At 37.6% G+C, this 19250-nt stretch overlaps 1 long non-coding RNA gene across 1 annotated transcript; it reads left to right on the top strand.

Annotated features, from left to right (window-relative positions):
* Positions 1-1047: 1047 nt before the first annotated feature.
* On the top strand, positions 1048-18082 carry LOC149918172 (uncharacterized). The gene is made up of 3 exons (XR_016466416.1): positions 1048-1111; positions 2616-2732; positions 17488-18082. It is a non-coding gene; the product is annotated as an uncharacterized LOC149918172 (long non-coding RNA).
* The last annotated feature ends 1168 nt before the right edge of the window (positions 18083-19250 follow it).

The raw sequence follows: 19250 nt of genomic DNA, 5'->3' as shown, positions 1-19250 counted from the left end.
AGGCCTCAGTGTAGGTAGAAATAACTCTTGTAATTCCATGATTATTTTCATGAAACAGGAAGGTTTAGTTTTTTTTGCCTGCGTGGTTTTTTTTTTTTTTTTTTTTTTTTTTTCCATCTAGAAGAACCAAGTGTTAATTTGTGTGTGGTAGTGGTATGATGAACACAGACCACCAAATAAAAAGAATTAAATAAAGGGGAAATTTTTGCAATTGTTGGACTCGGGAAATAAAGTCGATTTCCTGAGGGCCCCTTTTTTATAAGTAATATTCTCTCGTTATTTGCACTTGAATGTATGCCTGATGTTCACTGTGAGGAGCACAATCAAATGTTTACACTGAGAAATGTACTTGCAGCACCTAAATACCTGAATATCAAAACCTCTTATACTCAAATATAAACAGCATACTATTTCAGTGTTTGAAACTAGTTCCATATGAATATGCTTATGTACCAGAGTTAAGGTCAATGTTAAACCTGCAGTGCTTCTCCACTGGGGCTGTAATTGGAGTAGAGGAGATAATACAAAAATATCTGTGCTGCTACAGTGCAAATAAAAGTGCTGCATGTGTATTTTTAAAAAAACACGTGGATAGGATAAAGGGAAAGTTTTATCTTTGTTTTTAATTTATGCCAGAAGAAATCTTGGACATGATGTGCTGTCATCCCCCAGCTCCATATGCTTACTTTGGGTCTTATTTACATACATCAGCTTAGCCTCCTCTTTATATTTCATTCCAGTAAATACACTGAGGGAAAAATACTAAATAGCAGTTATGTATTGTGATTGTGTAATGTAGACCTGGCTTGTTCTGTTTTGTAATGTCATGTGTTCTCTGGATTCCTGCAAAAGTATTAAAAGTTTTTCTGCTCTTGTTTAGTTGGCTGCTGTGTGGGAACTGCTGAGTCATGGCCTGAACCACTGATTGAGCACCTGGAGAAAAGACCTGGTCAGCCCTGGAAGCACAGGAAGGCAATTCACCTGTGTGATTTGAAGCCTGGTTCCACCATCTTAGACCTCACTTTAAGGGTAGACTACCACTGAGGAAGGATCTCTTGCTGGAGAGCCTTCCTTTGTGGATTCTTTCTGTGAAACTGGATCTTTGGATATGGTGAGCATCCTTTTGTGTAATACTTTCTCTTTGCACATATACAAGATTGGTCTTGCTGTCTTTACAGCTGCACATAGTAAAACAAACAAAACACACAAAACAGATTAGTATCAGGCCAGGTTCATCAGCGGTGTGAATTAAAAAAATGTGAGATGTTTGTGAGTCTTTCTTTGAACATATGGTATTTTCTATGAGTTTGAGTAGTCACTTGTTGCTGTGCAACCGAAGAGCAGAGGTATATCTTGCAGTATAAATCACTGCCTGTAATGTTTTTGGTAATGATCCCCATGCTTCTATCATGAGTTCAAACTCTTCAAGATTGGAAAATTGGTTAGCTGATCTTTTCAAGTTGTCTTGAAAGCCCATAAAGAATTAAGTACCCAAGGTACTTCTGCTCACAGCACATAGGTTGCTAGAAGAGATGTGTGTTGGGGGGTCAATGATTTTCGTACCTAAGCGTTTGTTCCTTAGGCTAAGAAAAGATCAAAGACTAGCTAGTATGGACTTGTAAAATACAAAAGCATCTGTTAAATAGTCTGTGTTAAGAAATAAGACTTCTGTTAGTGTGTATATAATATTCAGAGGCATAAAACATGACTGCAAGTGAAGACCCAGCTAAGTGATGTCTGGTGGAGTGGAGCACAGCATGGCTGGATGGATCCTCTAGAGGTTTTCTTCCCGTCCTCGTGCTGTAGGGAAAACTTAAACCAGAAATATTTCTACATCTCTGGCTTCTGGGGAAATATTCCTCTGTTCCCAGATAAGGAGTTCTGAGAATGACACAGTAAATATCCTGCAAACCGGCTTACTGTGGAGGCCTGTCCCCTGAGCTCAACAACTTCTCTACTGCTGTAGCCAGTCTTTAGCATTAGGGGAGCAAAACAAAACAGGTTTATTCCTCAAGGTAAAATTGTTCTACTTGATCTCAGTAGAGAGCTCAGGAATGGGATGTAATTACAGTTGTTGTATAATTGTGTAGCTGTTTGATGTGAAAGTGAGTCTCAATCAATGACATTTCTTAGAGAGAAAGTGAATGAAGGTGATAGATGGAAGGATCTTGTCCTGATTGTAGTACTTACATAGGCTGAGAAAACTCTCCTGTAAGCTGATCAAAGTGAATTTTAGCAAGTTATCTGATCTTCTGTCAAAGCTCACCCAGCTACTCATTGAATCTAATGTTCAACCTTCACAGCATCAAAGGTGTCTATTTCAAGGTTTCAGTAGTCTAACTGTAGCTCCTAGCCACTGCATGGCTTTAATAAAACAGTTTTTGCCTTCACTACCAAACCTCTTGTCTGTGTATATAAATTGTCGAGGCATTTCTTGCTCTCCTTTCGTTTCTCAGAGTGACTAGGGTTCCGGTGGCCTCATCTCAAAACAATGTTCTTGTTCTGAAATCTGAATTCTCACACGTGCTGGCTCCATCTTCCTGAACACCATATTTTTATAAGATGCACTAACACTGAAATTTCTATTAATACTCATTTTATTATATGTATTCTAGAAAAAGAAGCTGCAACTTTTGCAACTTTGCATCAGAAGATCATGCAGAGCTGATTACCCATGTCGTTCAGTAAATCCTCATCTTAATCATAGCTTTCCCAAGACAGTCCACTGTTCTGTAAGTACAATCTGTTTCCTGAGTGTATTACGTTGCATTTAGTTGATTCAATGGGATGCGTTTTTAATACATGATCATATAACCCAGTGAGCTAAACTGTTCCAAGTGATAATCTGTACTTCTCTCTTGCTACTTTACTAATCATTGTATCAGTTGGAAGTTTTATCAGCAGTCGTTTCAGAAAACTGTTGTTTTTCTTATATGGAATTCCTAAATAACAGAGATCAAGGATTAGGTTCTTACAGGCTCATAAAAGAACTTTCCTTATTGAGTCTATCGTGGTATCTTCCAATGGGTACATCACTGACATTCAAGGTGAAAAAAGGACTGAAGATATATTCCTGTGGAAAATGAACTGGAGCTAAGGCTTGGAAAATTCTTTGTTAATGTGGAACTCTTCCCTACTCCCAGAGGGGTTTTGTTTTTTAAATTAGATTATTTATTTATTTATTTATTTGATAAAAAAGAAAAGCAGAAAAGCTATGGGTAAAACACCTGGGTGGAACAGGTGTGAGCCTCTGATTAACAAGGGGGAAAAGAAGAATGCATTTGCATATGAGTATTGATATTCTTATAATTTGTTTGGATAAAATACTTTTTGCTTATTGTCTCCAAAACAACTTGGAAGGTAGGAAAACAGGATGCTCTGAGAGCATCAGTGATTGTTTCTTTTCTACACATACAGAGAGGAGTCATCCTTCAGGCTTCTAGTTTATCAACACCTTAAACATCCCTTTTTGTAGCTTTGTGCCAAGTCATGGTGCAGCTGACTTCACAAATATTCTTTCTCACCTCTTTAAATGGATGATTATCAAGATAATTGAATGCCTTGCATACTTAGAGAAGCATTTCGAAGTGTAAAAAACTGTATCAAATGTAACAAATATAGTTAGTCAGCTCCCATGGGCCAAGACAGCAGTTCTGCTAGGAATTTTCTAGTTATCCTAAAAATCTGTGACAACTTTGCTTTCTGTAGCCTTCTGAAATAGAAAGATTGAGGGGAAATTTAATGCATTTTAAGTCTTTCCTTACTTGGTTAATGGAATTTAAAGTATGAAAAAAAATCTGTTTCCCAGAATATGGAATCAGATTTCTAGGAATGGATTAAACAGAAGCGTTAAACATTTTGTAGCTTTTCAATTATGCAGTTGCAAAAAGGTCACTGTTATACTATGTACCAAGATTTGACTATCTGCAGATTTTAGTGTATTGCCAAAACACTGTACCCAACCTCTGTGCTAGTAGTCCTTCCTCAGCATGGCCTGGAGAAAATTAAGATTACTTTAATTCCATTTGTTTCAGCCTTTTTGGCTGTGATTTCTCCCAGGGGTGCTTGCCTGTTCCCCTTTTGCTGCTTGGTATTATGCATGACATAAGGTAACCTCAGCAGGGTCCCTTCTAGACTTCTCTGACCACCATACCGGAGCTCTTGCTACCCTCTGCTCTAGTAATCTGACCTTAGCATTTCCTGGACTCCAGTGGAATTCTCAGACCAGCATGAGCAATGCAGCCAGAGCCTGGGGGACAAAGGGACATCGAGTGGCAAGGGAAAACAGAAAGTAAAAATAATTTCTACTTACAGTATTAAATTAAACATTTGGAAGATTCAATGCTGTTAGCTGACAGAAAGTAGTAAATGCTGGGAAATACTTCTGCAACCAGACAAAGTGTCTAAACACATGTTGGTCTCCAAGCTGGTAATGAATGTATCCTAGGCAAGGAAAATTTTTGGAATGGAAACCTTCTTCAGCTTACTGTGAAAATGTCTAGCTTAGTAGGATTTCTAATGATTTAATACATTTTGACTATTAAAACTATACCTTTTGTGAAGAGTGTAAAGTTATTTTTGGTCTACTGAACTTACTTATAATGTCCACAGAACAGAAAGTAGCAACTCAAGAAACAGCATTTTCTTCAACACTTCTTGGAAATGGAACTAGAACCTAGAAAGTAACTCCAGATTCACCAGGAAATATATGGCTAATTGTCTGTCTTGTTTGTTTTCCGGAAAATGTGCAAATAATATTGGTTGAAGTTAACTCCTCATAAATTCAGTGTATGCAGCAAAATGTGTTGGCACAATAGGTTAATAGTGAAGAGATGTCTAGAAAAAGTAATTACATTTGTTTAGTATCTGAGCAGTGTTGATAATTAATGTTTTTGTTGGGAGATCTTTTGTTAAAGATCTTGTCTTGGTCATTTATATGGGAACTGATGAATCACGGCCTGAACCTCTGATTGATCACCTGAGGCGAGCAATGAGTCAGCCATGGGAGCATAGGTGAAGGCAATTCACCTGTGCTGCTGATGGTGGTGGAGCCTGGCTCCACCTCTTCTGGACCATTTAAGAGCTGACTACCGGTGGGAAAGGATCTCTTCTGGAGATCCCTCCTCTGGAGTTTTGCAGCAAGCCTAGGACACGGGTAAGCATTATATCTATTCTCTTTTTGTTATTATAACCTGCTTAGCTAAACTCTTTTGTTTATTTCATAACGATAACATCTTTATATTCATTGATTATGCAGTCATCTCATTCCAAAAGCTCATTCCTATCTTCAAGCTCTTTCCAGAGTCTCAGAGAAGGAGGCACAGAATAACCATGTGATGGGAGAGAAGGGGGGGGAAGAGGTGTTAAGTGGTAGAAAGGACAAAAATATGGTAATCAAATATTGTATGTATGGTCCTTATATGATCCATGTGTCAAGTCAGATATTGCCCAAAAACTCTCCTCCTGACCCAGTGGTCATATAGGGCCAACACTTGCCTGATTGCACCCCGCTTCTAGGAAGAGGTTTGCTATCATTTCTCTCAGTGAAGTGGTTATTGAGGATGCAATAACGAAAGGATTATATGGATATGTGATTGGATATTGTGAAATCTATGCAACCGTGCAGAAGGAGGTACTTAATTTGTTTAAATACAAAAGCTCATACTCTGAGGGAATCTACAGCACAATCTGTATAAAGCCCTAATTCTCCAGTTCCATCTGTGCTCCCACTAGCATGGAGAATTACTGACCCTAGCAATGTTCCAGATGGCAGATAAGGATTCATTTCTGAAACATCCATTTCTGAATTCCTTATTTTATTAACTGTAGAGGGGGCTAAGCCCACCATTTCAGATTGAGGGGAGAGAATATATTACGAAAATTAAATCCAATGAAAGTATCTTTCACAAGAAAGTTTGCTATTTGAAAATCATGACAAAAGAATGCTTCTAATATGTTCTCTTTTGAAGTGGCTGACTTGGAAGAAGTCTGTGTGTAAAGCTGAAGGAATGGGTCCTGCATCAAAAATAGCGGAAGATGAATTAAAAATTGGCAAAAAAGCCAATTCTTTTGTGATATTTCTAGAGAAATAGAGTTTTTTTGACGTCTAATTCTCAAAATCTAATTTAAATGTCTGGTCTTTATGCATTGAAGAGGCAAAGGCTTCTGCGTATGGACTGTGAATCCTCTGAGGAGGACTTTTTTGCTTGGATAAGGGTTGTCAGCTCCTGGCGAGGCTTCACAGGAGATGTGGAAAGTTGGAGTGTGAATCCTGCTAGGTCTTTCAAGGTCTTCAGTTTCATTTTTTAGAAAAAAAACTGGAAGTCAGGTAGAACCTGAGATGAAAGGCTTCATTTACTACAACAAACACAAAGATTATTTCATCTACAAAACTATATGGAACAGCATATCTACAGCTGTGTGCAGTGAAATCCAAGCTGCTACACCTAGAAAGTAATTCTTCCACATATGATTCTGCTTTTCCTAGGTTTTTAACTATTTTATGGTAATCAGAAAACTGTATGAGTCACCAATGTGAATGTCACAGTTTTGCTATTGACAAAACAGATACAAAGCTGTCTGATCAGGCTAAAATTGATTTGCTGTCTACTTACAGTGTGCTTGGAAAATAATGCGAAGCAAATGCTTTCTTCTAGCATTTTAAAATAGATTCAGGGGTGGAAAAGAAAATAATTTGTATGACATGGATCAGCATCTGCAAGTTTCATTTTAAAAAAGTGAGTTTTGAGCAAGATGATGATGTGGGCACACTGTGTCTTTGAACATCAATAAGCATAAACACTAAGGGAAAAAAGGGAGAGAGGAAGAGTGTAATATAAAATCTGCCATAAAACTATACTTGCCACTTGATAGCCTCTTAAAGGAACCCATGCTATTTTCATAACATAGTGTAAAATCACTCAGGCTGTTTAGTTTAAGGTCTCCATCAACATGTAAAAAAGTACTTTAAAATAACTACAAGGTTTGGGTTGAGGAGTACTTGTTTACCCATCAGACAAAAATAAAATGTGATAGAAATGTCAGCAATAAAGACATTAAAATATGGGTTGGTTTTTTTTTGTTTGTTTGTTTTTTAAGGGAAATATCTGTAATGGGCCAAAGAATTGGAATGAAACTGTATCACGCTGCTGTTGTTTTTCTAAGACTGTATGTAATCTTCATCTTACTGTGATCTTGGTAAAGAAGCCTGGCATCACGCTTACTTTGAGCTGTATACTTCAGGGTTGAGTGACATCTGGTAGAAAACAGCACTCTGAATTAAGATTGATTTTGACCAGTCAAAACAAGGGAGATTGGAGCATGTAAATCTCTTTAATGATTACGAGTTCAGCTGATGCAGGATGGATGCCAAATGTTAGCATTGTGTTCAGTGAATACCTTAGTGTGGTATTTGCCTGATGGACTCTGTGGAAAAGACATACGAAGCAAACAAAACTGATAAATTTTGGCCTCTCTTTCATGGAAAATGGTTACTTTTGCTGGAAAGGTTTTATCTATTCTCAGCAGAAAACAGATTTTTATTATTTTTTTTTAATTTTTTTAGCTCAAACTTTCCTTTCTTATTGAAAACAACTGTACAGAGTTTAAACAGAAAGTCAGAGTTTAACTCCCTCATGCTGTTCCATTCCTCTTTGCCTGCAGTCATAGCTATGTGATCAACAGACTTTTAGTTGAGCTTGACAGCCCCCAGAAGAGCAGACGTGATGGAAATCACAGATCTTTCGAGACTCCTGTTGAGAGGGAGATGTTTGGATAGTGAGAAACCTGCATAAGTGTTTTTTTGTGTGCATTGTTTTCATTCATGCAGTATTGAGAAGAAGGAGAGGCTTAAGGTCTCCACGGGTGAGGAGATAGTGTATTTGCAGACATCACAACAGAACATTTTCTGAGACTGCTTGAGACTGGGGAATTCTTCCAGAGTTCTGTGTGTGTGTGTGCTGAGTGTGCCACAGAAATATCCCTAGGTTGGCAGGGATGCAGAGCTGTGTGCTGGGAAAAATATTTTAGATGAAATAATAAGCAAGCTTAATGACAGCTAGGTGATGTTAAAGTTTGTTTGCATTAGGATTAATGTAGTGTGCTCTCCTTCACTGGTAATAATAGGAAATACGGGGGCTGCTCTGAAATTAACACCTCTTATTTTAATATTGGCCCACAACATCAGAGGTGGATGTTTGTGGTATGACAGGAGAGGTTGAACCTTCCTGCCATTACGTTTTGTTGCTGTGGAACAGATGGCAGCAGACAGGCAGTCTGACAAAGTGGCTCTGATATGGGAGTGCATATGGAACAAAAGGGTATCACTGAATTCCTCCATGAGGAAACAGTGGAACCTATTGACATTAATCAACTCTTGTTAATGTTGATGGAGACCAAAAAGTGGATGTGAGCACAGTGAAGCAGTGGGTGGTGTGTTTCAGCAGTAATGACAGCGACAGTGGACCACCTCCACTAGTTCAGTTTTTTTTACAAGTGCAGAATGAAGTATCTTGTTCTTTGCTGACAAAAATGGATAATTAATGGCAGCAACTATGCTGAAAAATCATGGTTGGTAGCTCTTTATATCTATTGTAGTTTCTGTAGAAATAGATAGGAGGCATTACTTTGGGAAAGAACTACATTTTCCAAGTGTGATGCTATGATTTCCATACACAAAGAGAAGGTGGCATTTTAAAATATTACTCGGAACAGTAGGGTGAAACTGGGAAACAGGAAATCTAGGCTAAACTGAAAGAAAAGTTAAGTTACTGTGAACTGCAAATAATCTGCTGAAGAGTACAGCAAAAATCTTATACTTTGAGTCATTAAACTTGCATAAAGCTCTCAAATGTGTTTATGGGAATGCATCACCATGTTGGTATGAAGGCGATTTGATGGTAATTTTCTGTTTGTAGTCTTTCTCCAGTTCAGAAAGACTGGCTAAGCTCTAAAATTGGAAACAATTTCATGTTTTTTAAAAATTATTAAATTTTGTTTTGTTATTAAGCAGAAGTAGCAGCTGGTATCAAGTCAGCTTCTAGGGGAATGGTGTGTACTCAGGACAGCATGCTGCTGTACAGATTTGGCTGGTTGAGTTCTGCAGATTTCATTACTAAAATGATGGGCCTTTTTCTGTGTCAGATGTGAGAGCGTTCCCTGTGTGCACTCCCAGAAGGAACCATGCCACAGCCTGGCCTAGATAATGTTCTTTACATTATCTTTGGGATTACAAGAAAATAGATGTGAAAACTGATCAGTGAAAGATAGAAATCAATGGCAGGAGAAAGGGACCAGATCCTTCCAGCATAAGTGTTTAAAGAACTTGCAGAAATGTGAACAGCTCATTCTGAGGGACACCAAATGCTTTACAAAAGCAAACTGAAGGTAGAGTAACAGTGAGAATGTGATTTGTAAATAATCTTTCAAGGAAAATAATCTACATACAAACGATTTACCTATATCATCATATCTTGTCATCTAATCACTATTAAGAATTGAGCTGTCTATTCTCTCTGAATCATTGTTTCTGGGTTCTAATGATCAGAATATAGACAAGCATTCAACATGTTAATTTAGAAACGTATTTTCCCACATGAATTGTTTCATTCAAAAATATTCTTTCCACTTAAGTAGAAGAATAGCTTCCAAAATCTCCATGAGTGCAGAACAAGGCATAAAGTACCCTACCAAGAATTTCTGTAGCCAAATATCCTTTTCAGATATGGGTATAGAAAAGCTTGCAATAAACATTTATGATATCATAAACCAGGATTTCAAATCTTGTATTTCTCCACTAAATAGGTGGTCATATTGCTCTGTATAGGTGTTGGGTTTTTTTAGTTACTTGACTTTTCTAAAATAATATGATATTCTTATAATACACACCGATGTCTGACCCATTTGAATTAGGTAAACAGGACTCTATTTAATGACTTTATTTAATCACACATTTTTTATTGTTGAATAATACCCAGGATGGCTTGAACTGCAGGAAAAGGTATTTCAGACTAGTTTGTTTTTACTGTTACTTAGTCATTACTGGAGTCATACATCAGGAGCTGCTCAGGAATTGAGTTTTCATTTTCAGAGGAGAGGAGGGTTGGAAATAATCTGTGGCTCCCGCAAAGCCATTTGGTTCTTCTACAGCTGCCAACTTGAAGGTAGAAGGGAATGTGTGGGATACATGGAGCATGGGAACATTAAGTGTGGTACTAGCACTGCTCTGCAAACATTAAGCCAAGTAGAGCCGTCTTACTGAAAACTTGTAGTTCTCTAAAGAGGAACAAAGAATACATAATTGCACAACTGAGCTATGCTGATAAAGCTACCTTTCAAACACAGACATGGATATTTTTATTTATTTTTCCACCAGTGAAATCTCTGGAAAGCCCTAAATAATTGACTGTTCGGGAGCCAGCAACTGAAGAAGTTGAAAATGCTGTTTGCACAGGTGGCTGGCCTACTGGGAGACTAAATGCTTACCCTGTTGCCCATATCAATTATTCTGAGACTCTGTTCAATGTCAGTTTTGATAACAGAATTCTTTTAGAAAACTACTGATGCAGCATTTATCATGCTATCTTTATGAGACTGATTGTATTTCATTTTATTTTATTTTTGCAAGAATACAGCAAGCAAAGGTACGGGAGGAGTTATCAGGATAGTGAAGTAACAAGGCAATTAAACAACTGCCTCAAATTTCCAGCAGCACAAAAGTAAACAAACTGAGACACTCCATGGGGACCTAGTTTGGTTCAAAAGCTTGGTATGGGCTTCTGCGTAAACGCTAACATTCAAACATCCTTGCAGCTGCCAAGGGATATACCTGCCTTCTGAAAAAAAGCTAATTTTTATGAAACTTTCTTGTCCGGTCTAGACACTATGGCAAGACTCACACCATACACATTTTTTGCTAGAAATGAAAGCTGCCACTTTTATTAATTCCTCCCTGTGCAAACCAGTGATTGGGATAAATCCTATGAGATTTCCCCAAATAAGCTGATGCTGAGACCACATCAGTCCTTACAAAGAGACAATACTTCATCTTTCCACTGAAATCCCCAAGCAAGAGTGGAAAGTCCCATTTGGAACAGAATGAGTGTTTTGGTGGCATTGCACAGCCACACTGTGTGGTTCTTTTCAAGCCTGCAGGAAATGCAGATGCAACAATAAATTGCTAGCTCTCCTATCAAAGCAAATCCAGGAGAAAAAAAACCCACCAAACTGCAATTTGTTACATCAGTGCCAAAAATGTTCAGATTTTTGGTTCTGATTCCCAAATGCAAAACACTGGAGTTGCCAACTCTGTGCAACTCAGAGCAGCAAAAGGGAATCAAGGAAATGCCACCCACCAAGTGTTTGGACTTAGCAGCAGCTCTGCTCCTCTTGTTACCTCAGTTAACCTAGACCTGCTCCCTACCCAAACTGTTTGTTTAACCTAAAGAATAATAACTATCCAATGCTGCCAATTTGTCACGTGGGAAAAGTTATTCAGTCCCTTTTAAAGAGCTCATGGGTCAAAGCCTAGAAGAAAACATGAAAGCTTGTAGCGAGAAGCAGAAAAGATCTAGTAAAGGAAAAACTGTGGCAAAAAAACTGCTATAGAATTTATGAATTTCTTGTAAGAAGCTTGAATCACTATTTTAAAGTGTACAGGTCTTGCCAGCTTTCTTAGCCTTGCTAGTTGAGGTAATTTTATGTGTTAAGTCAAGTGCGTGGGTGCAAAAGATAGAGTAGTGACTTAACATTGCCTGCCAGAGGTAACCTTAGGGCTGCCTTTTCTTGCAGGTTCTTTATACTTAAATTTGTACTGGTTTTTTGTTGTTTTTTTTTTGTTTGTTAGTTTGTTTTTTCAATTTGCTGGGTTTTTTTGCTCATTACCCTGATCCCAAATACCTGTTTACGTGACTACGCAGAGTTTGAACCGATTTGGTAGAAGCTGGAGAAAACATGAGTAGAGAGGAGTGGCAGAAAACAGGACTGAGAAGAAGAGGAGCCCTGGTTAATGAAAAAGTATAAAAAAGAGTTTGATAGTAGTTACTTTCCTTACATTCACAAGCTGAAGCTGTGATGCTGGAGGCTTCTGAGGCTGCTGATATGAATCCAGACTAGTAGAAATGTGAAGAATAACTCTGGATATATTATCTTCAAAACACATTATTTAAATATGGTCAAAGCAGAAAGATCTGGGGACTGTGACAAGCCAGTTAATGTATTGGTAGATGCTGGCACCCATTAATGTGAAACTTAAAAAAGATTACCTTCTATTGAATTTAGGAGTTCATTTTTTATCAGATTAAATGTTTATTGAAAATGTGATGGAAGCTTTGTGAGACAGTGTACTAGTAACATCCTCAAATTCTTAGACATGTACTAATGGCTGAAGAGGGGGACCAAGCCTCTGCTGAGGCTTTTCTGAGTTTTGCATCCTGCCCAAGAACAATGGAAAAAAGTATAATGGAGCTTAAATGGTATTGTTTTGCCTATTATATTCTGCTTTCAAGCCAGCTCCCTTTGCACAAAGACCCATCCTTTACAATCTGTCATTAAACTCATGCAAGGCAGTACTGAGAGCCCACCTACCTCAGCAACTAATCTTGTCTTTCAAACAGGACTGAATGTGTGGTTTTCAGGTCAGACAAAACATATCTTTGTAGGGGAATGATTTAACATGGATTTCCTGTAATTTCTTATTGTCTCACAGTGTCTGGGAGCTAATGTCAGTGCTGTGCCTAGTTACCGTCAATCCACAAATTACATTTTTAGAAGCCCCCAGAAGTCCTCTCACAGTGTGTTGCTTAGTACAAATTTCCGAAGCAGACTTTCTCACTGGTCCATTACAGACTGTGCAGCAAGCACTTTTCACTGTGTAGATCATTTTTTGAAGTTCAGCCTATAGTCAAATGAAATGACAATAATATCCTTCAGTATTTTTTTTTTCTAGTGAGTTTCATGCAGTCACCAGTGAATCTGTGGTGACTTGTCATTTTCTAATAATTACTGTCCAATTGCTGAACCATAAAAAAGCACATTTAGCAAGTAGGCAAAATGACAAAGAGCTGAAAGAGGAGCACCCATTTTCCTTTAAAAATTTCTTCTATTGATAGTATAATGGGTATACTAGTTTTACCAGCGTCTCTGAGAGGTTTCGTGGATAAAATAGACCTTGTCATCTCAGAAGAGTGAGATAAGGAGAGAATCCAGTTATGCACTAGTGCTAAAATATTAACTGAAAGATATGTGCATGGACAGACACGATCTAAACTTCAAAACAGCAATTTGATGTCAAAACTGGATATATGCATGGTAAAACTGATAGTGCGTGTTGTGTGCTTGATGTTTGTGGTCCTGGAAAATGTAACAGAGAAAGGACAGAGTCCTCTGTGTGTTTATGTAAATTTATGAACAACAGATACAGAATCACAGACTATCCTGAATTGGAAGGAACTCACTGAAAGAGTTGGACACAATGATCCTTGTATTTGGTACAAAAAAAAAAAAGTAAAAAGCTTCTCTGCATGTACATGTTATACACAACGTATTCGCCTGAATAACAGATGTATTGTGATAATGATGTCTGCGTGACAAATTACAGGGTCATTTGATAAGCTGAGCCCTCCCAGGCTAAAGGGCACTTACTTTTGACCTCTTCACCTACAAAATATTTTTGTGTTAGGACACTTCCTGGGGGACTCAAACCAGCGAGCCTCTGCCCAACAACAGCTACATTTGAAAACTAACCAAAACATATCCATTCCCACCTCTTACACACAGTCTTTACTTAAGAAAAATATACTGCTCCAAACTGGAGTCTCCTGTAATAGTTGGCCCTCAGTTCATTACAGGTTTCAGATTCATCAGACTGCTACTTTTAGCATTTCGAATTTGTTGTATTCTGGTCTAGTTCTCACCCATTTTCTTCACATCTCTCTCTTCCCTTGATGATCTTTGCAATTTGAATGCCAGTTCTGAAGCACAGTGGATCTACTACTGGCTGGTATGCTGTCTGGAAAGTAGGAGATGCTTAGGTCAGCTGCACGTGTTTTTCTATTTCTGAAGCCTGTCCATATGGTTTTGTGGCACAGAACTTCACACAAGAGACACAGAGAATGAGATCCTATGAAGTATATTTTGGATTCTTCAAAAGATATCCAAAATATGAGCTCTTAAAAATAAGTGACACGTATAGAAGACAGAGCCATACTATTCAGTACCAAATTTTACTGGCCGTTGTTTAGGTTGACTCATACAACTTTCTTGTGGATGTCTAATCTTCAGGGCAATATCACTGTTTCTGTTATTGAGTTTTTCTAGATTGCTCTCACAGTGCGTGAGTACTCTCAGCAATAGTGTTTTGAAGTTACAATCTCAGTAATAGGGTGAATCATAAGCATTTAGAAGACATAAAATTAAGGTATTGAAAAGGATGGAGTTCAAGTGATGGAGGGAGTAAAAATTCTAATTTATATGTAAGCTCCACAGGCTCACACTGCACTGCAAGGAAAAAAAAAAAATCTGGAACTGTTTTATGTTTTCATAAATCAGATGCTTCTACTTGATTAGGAGCTTCCACTCTTCCCTGTTCCTCATATTGCTGGAGTAATGTACGTCTAGTACTGTCATAATTAGCAATTGTAAGGTGAGGATGATTTGATGGAAGAAAAATGTTATCATGAAAACTGTCTAGTGATTGTAATGCTAACTATTTTTTAGTTCAATTTTGAGTTGTAGAAGGTGAGCTTGAATTTGCAGCTCTGAAAAGAATTCTGAAGTCTTACAAAAAAGAACACTTTCATGTACTTTTTAAAACACCGTTTAGGTCTGATTATATTAGGTCTGAATATATACATATATTACTTTTTCCATCTTCAGATTTTGTATGATATGTTTGCTAAATAATAAATTAGTAAAAGATGTTCTTCTGTAGATTAAAGCATAACATGCTTACATTCTACTTTTAAATCTTGTTATAAAAGACAGATTTTAGTTGAAATATGCTTCAGTGCAAAAGCTGTCAGATTGGGATGAATAACCAGTTCTCCACCCATCTTTTCACATTTTTAGTGCTAGGAAGTGGGTTTTTTCATATCCCTGCATAGAGCTTGGTTTCAGTTCTTTCAAAATTTTGATTCTGTAATTCAGAGAAGTATCTTTTCTAGTGAAATTTCCCAGCATACTCAGCAAGGAAACAGTAATTACACACACTAATAAGGAAACATCAGTGAAACTCATGAATATTTGTGATCAAAATCCAAGGGTAGACATGCTGCTTCTGAATACAAATAAGTGAAATTTTGTAATACTCTTTATAATTTAGTCATTCTTCATAACCCCTCTTTAGGATTTAATGACATTCTCAGTTGTCATATCCATTTACTTAAAATAAAAATCGGGGAAATCAGCCTCTGCTAGCCCTATTTAATCCCATTGTAATTTGGCTTAAGGAGAGGGGCTTACCCCATGCAGACCTTGAAAATATTACAGTACCTTGTCCTGACTGTGGCATAGATAATGATATTGGTTTGTAATCTCCAGACCAAAAGTGTCTCTAGATGTCAGAAGCCAGATTTGGAAGGAATGCATCTCTTAGTGTCACATACTGTACAAAAGATTAAAAGTTGGGTGTTTTAAAGGGTTCTCTTAAAGGAGAACATTTCCTCTTGATGGAGTCTCCAAGCTTTCTTCTGCCTTCACGTGACTCCTGTGGATTGCTACCTGAACTCCGTGTGAGAGTGGATGTTGGTATTACAAGAGAATAAGTTATGGAAGAAACTGATTTAATTGTTGAATACTACGCTATTTCCCTGTTCTTTTTGGTTATACAGAAAAGTGTTTTCTCTTACTGGAGTGTACATCTATGCTATGGTACATAGGGAGTGTTTTCTACCCCCCTCTGAAGCTGGAGGGGCTTTGTGACATGGAGTAACAAATCTCAGAAGATCTTTTCTTTTACAGTACGTTAACTTTGTCTAATTGAATTTTATATAGTACTAAGAGAATAAATAATGACTGATTTTCAAAATGACATATGTAAGGGTAGTTGTGAAATGTTGTTTTCGTACTGATAGAAATGCATAGACTGTGGTATTTTTCTTCCACGTCCTCGATGTGCTTGGTTAACCTTGTTGCATAGACATGGGGAATATCAAGCTGCTGCCTGCTCATTTATACGTGCTCCTATTTGTACACATAGCTGAAATAACTGCAGCCCAAATTTCAAAAACTAAGCTCTTAGAGTATTTCTAGAAGCATTTCTACTAAGTTCTGATGCTGATCACATGTTGAGCATGAAGACATAAGTGTGACCATGACACTTATGCAAACACATTTGGCTTGGCTGCTTTTTAATTAGTGACTCCAAGCACGGCTTGCCAAATCCTAGGGCCTGTCTGTGAAGAGGCAATTTGATTAAAGTCAGCATCCAGTCGTGTGTACTGTTAAACACTTGCCACTTCTTGATTACCTCCTGAAAGCTTGCAAGTCTGCAAGCTTCCTACATCCACGTCTTGTCAAACAAAAAGGTTTTGTCAGGTGGCTGCAGAGAATGAAAGTAGTATGAGAAAGGCACTGTGACAGAACTTTTCATCTCTACTGTCCCTCCACAAAAATGATGTCTTTTAACTTGGCAGGGCTCACAGCCAGTCTATGCAATGCTATGACTTCAAGAGCCCTTTTTCACATTTCAGCAAGTAGAAATGATTTAATGCTGCTTTTTTGTGCTTTATTGGAGCTTAGAATATCAGCCATGTACTGTACAGGACTTGCTTTCTGATGTAGATTAGCCACAGAAAATAACTAGAAATGCTCATAAATTGGTGATTCTACATACATGTGCTGTTATAGCTTACAGCTTCTACACTTATTGTCTGGTAGAAATTTTAAACAAAACATGCTCTACCTCCTTTAATTGCTTATAATGAAGCACTGTCTTTAGAAAAGAGCTTGAGGAACAAAAGATGTTTGCTCTGCAACTTTTATTCTCTAAGAATGTCATAATCAGTTGAAGAATGAGCAGTGAAATTAAAATGCATTGAATTGGACATTTTCTGAAGCTTTTTTTTTACAGTTCTTTTGACAAGACTTCTTGAGAGATTTTGAAGGGCTTTGCAGTTGTCACGGTGATTTGTGGGTGCTTAAACATTCAAAAAACCTTAGGGAGAAAATCTTAGAACAAATGTTTTTATTTCTGTGCTTTCACATGGTCAACACAGAACAATTAATGTTTGTGAAGCTCTTGAAGAACAAAGTATGCATTATAGACCATACTCATGGAGTAGCTTTCTTTTTCTGTTTCACGAAATAATGAATAACTCATCCAGCTGAAATGATCAAGTACACCAAACTGATGGAAAACATAGCATAGGCAGGTCATTGATACAGGCAATTAGTAAGAAAATGATTTAAAAAAATTTGCTTTGAACTAATATGTACAAGAACTTGGTGTCTGGAAACATCTGATTATTTCTTCATTTATTGCTTGTCACACAGGCCTGGAGGCGTGAATTCCAAACACAATGGGAAAAGTTCTGAAGTTTCTGTAACTAAAAGCTTTTAAAAAGTGCATGGAAACCAAACTTCATAATCCTTTCAGTGGGTTTCTGAATGCAATAGCTCCAGAGAAAGAAGAGTTGGCAGCATCTAAGACACCCAGTGTGTTTCAGAAGATATTTTGTAAGCATCTCAAGAATGGTTGGTCATATAAAGAAGTTAGGGGGAATAGGAATGTATGCTCAAAGAGAACTTGCAGCAGTATGGAAAATGTAAGAACTGACTCATTACATAGAATCAGTTGAGTTACTAGAGGAGATGGCTGTTTAGTTTTCAAAATTAAACAAACTGGAAGAAGACATAAGCAATTGGGAAGGGAAGAAAGGAAGAACTATTAAATCACTGTACTCAAATCACTGAGACCAGAACTCCCAGACTGGCAGCTTTTAGCTTTAATTTTCAGCTTGTTGTTCTTTTCTTTTTTGCAATGTTTCAATTACTGTAATTTATAAATAGAAATCAACCCAGAGCCAAAGCATTCTGAGCAAAGGTTTCATAATCTTGACATTTTGTCTTCAAATGTAACTTTTACACAGTGAGGAAATAGTAAAAAAGACTTTTAAAGAATGTGGTATATTTTGAGTTCGGGTTTCTGTCTTCTCTTCCTTTACAGTTCGGCTAAGGAAAAGTTATTTCCCAACTGATTAATGTCACACAAAAAATAGTCCATAAAATCTGAGTATTCCTATGGAGAGAGTGTAGCTGATGCAGTTCAGAGCTAAATGTGCTACAGCTGGGCTATGCAATGTTTTATCCTGTCAGCACACACTGCAAAATACATGATGGCTTCACTTAGTAAAAAACTGCAAACCCAACATGAGTGCACTAGGCATAGCACTGATCTATTACCCGTGTAGTAGTGCTGTGCTGAGAAAGCCACTTTCATGAGAAGGACTCTATCCTACCCCTTCCCTGCTGAGCTGGTGTGTGATGCACAAAGCATTGACACCTCCTGGTGAATGAAGGGGAAGGTGATGCAGGAAGTGACAAATGGAGTGGAAATGGACAAGTAAAAGCTGTGTAAGCATGCAGTAGTTTTGAAGGTCTGAACTTTGAGCAGACACAGTATTTACAGATTCTTGGTCTCTTTGATTTACCAGGAATTTGTGACAGAAAAATAAGCAAACTAGTACTATAGGTGACACTTGAATAGAAAGCCTCTGTCCTTTTATGACAACCATTTTTGTATGAGCATAATCTGTTAAACTGTCTATTATCTGACCACTGTGATATTAGAATACTACATTTTCCCTTTTTGCCCCTTTAGAAGAAATTTTTAAGCTTTTTTCCTCTCCCTTAATAAATAAATGAGTTCATGAACTTCACCCATAAACAAGATTGCTGCTATCTGGACTTTTGTTTTCTTTTCAAGAGTTTTGCTGAGACATCTGTGGTTGAATCTTCATGAGTTTGGACATACACAATTCTGACTCCTTTTTCCTAACCCCTAATATGGCAAAGTTGTTCCTGCTCAGTAATGCTCATAAACATTTGCATAAAGTGAATTGTGTACTTAAATTGGGACCTCCAACATATCCTGTTTGATATACTAGATCTCATAAAAACAAAGGAAAGACAGATGTAGTTTGTGCCCTAGTGGAACTGAAGTGCTTCTCTGCTTCACTTGTATAAGGATAACTGTCTCACCAAGAGCACAACATCTGGCTGCTGCCTATTTTTGAACAAGCCACAGCAAAGTAGAA

Source organism: Phasianus colchicus, chromosome 4 (assembly GCF_987193195.1).
Source record: "Phasianus colchicus chromosome 4, bPhaCol1.hap1.1, whole genome shotgun sequence".
NCBI classification, from domain to species: Eukaryota; Metazoa; Chordata; class Aves; order Galliformes; family Phasianidae; genus Phasianus; species Phasianus colchicus.
This window is presented reverse-complemented; position numbering and strand designations above follow the sequence as displayed.